The sequence below is a fragment of the Lolium perenne genome, chromosome 3 (genome assembly GCF_019359855.2).
Source record: "Lolium perenne isolate Kyuss_39 chromosome 3, Kyuss_2.0, whole genome shotgun sequence".
NCBI lineage: Eukaryota > Viridiplantae > Streptophyta > Magnoliopsida > Poales > Poaceae > Lolium > Lolium perenne.
Window position 1 is genome coordinate 239,362,171 of NC_067246.2, and position 1,790 is coordinate 239,363,960.

The window sequence follows — 1,790 nt, forward strand, 5'->3', positions numbered from 1 at the left end:
GCGATGAACATGCTGGCAACGCCCATCGCGCAGAACATCTACCCGGCAAAGGGCTCAGTGGGAGCCGGAGGCACAACGCCGTGGCTTGCTCGCCAACGGCGCCGACATCGTCCGGGCGCAGCGCGAGCTGAACCTAACCCTACGTGAGTATAACGCTGCCCATGGCTTTGCTTCTGTTAGCGCTCATGCTGCTAGGATACCGGAGAACCGGCTAAAAGCTCGCAACCTAGATCAGGATTTGCGCAAAGAAGTTCTTGCCGGCAAAAGTACCTCTGCATCTGTTAGCGTCGTGGAAAAACCTAAGTACAGTAGCCCGGATAAAACTATAAAAGCTGCTAAAGCTGCAGTAGAGCTATGTCAATCGGTTTCCGGAGATGCTTTCGCAAAACAGCAAGAGCGTGTTAGAGAGCTGCTGGAAACTATTGAGCAGCAGAATGCTTTGAACACTGGCTAAGCTGAACAAGGCTGCGGCCTCAAAATCCGCGCGTTCAACAAAGAATGCCGGAAGCAAGTCCCATGGGCAGGCATCGTCCCCCCATCCGGACAGAAGAAGAGAAAAAGAGATGAACGCACAGCAGATGACTGTGTACGATCCGGTTCTTGCCGGAAAACAACAAGCCGGGCAACACGATGCCGGTAGAAAAAGCTAAGGGGCAGGTCGAGGCTACGCCAGAGGAGGCTATGCCGGAAACAATCATGCCGATAGATATGTAACCGGGCAAAATTATCGAGCTGCAAGGGCGGCGTATGAGGAAATGCCACCACCAAGGTACCGGCAGGCAAGAGCCGCGGAACCGGAAAGATACGGAGAGGGAGATTCCGAAGTAGAACGAACAAGAGTCTACCGGAATCCCTTGGGGGAACGCCTGGGGGAAAGATGTTTGCCAGACCAGGATGCGAGGCACAGGCTGGACAGGGTACATCTTTCCGAAATGATCGAGTCTGAGGGTCCTCCTGGCCCGAAATGTTTTGGCCCACGGATCATGGGAGAAGAGCCACCGGTACGCAATTTCCAGCTGCCCCGGGACACAAAAACGTATGATGGCACGACCAAGCCGGAAGATTGGCTGGCGGATTATGTCACAGCTGTCTATGTAGCTGGTGGTGGAGTAAACCGGCGTTGGGCGGTGAGAATCATACCGTCCTACCTGGTAGGCCCTGCACGGATTTGGCTTAACAACTTGCCGGCAGGAAGCATTAACGGATGGTTGGACTTTGAGGTGAAACCCATTGCAAGTGGCTAGAGGTGAAACCCATTGCAAAGTGTGATGGGCACACGTACAGCGGTCAAGTTCTTAAAAGATGTTATTTTGCGGTATGGATACCCGCACAACATCATCACTGACAATGGAACCAACTTTGCTCAAGGTGAGTTCAAAAGGTTTTGTGAGGACAACAACATCCGGTTGGATTTGTGCTCAGTGGCACACCCACAAGGCAATGGCCAAGTGGAAATAATGAATGCTTTGGTACTTTTCGGTATCAAACCAAGGCTCGTTGAGGCGGTAGAAAAGTCACCGGGGCGTTGGCTTGATGAGCTACCATCAGTGTTGTGGAGCATAAGAACAACTCCAAACCGGTCCACTGGGTACACTCCATTCTTCATGGTATACGGAGCAGAAGCAGTCATACCAACTGACATCATTCATGATTCACCAAGGGTACAGCTCTATACTGAGCAAGAAGTCAAAGAGGTCAGAGAAAATGATGTGGACTTGCTAGAAGAAGCAAGAGAGCTGGCTTTGGCAAGAACAGCCATTTACCAGCAAAATCTCAGACGCTATCATAGC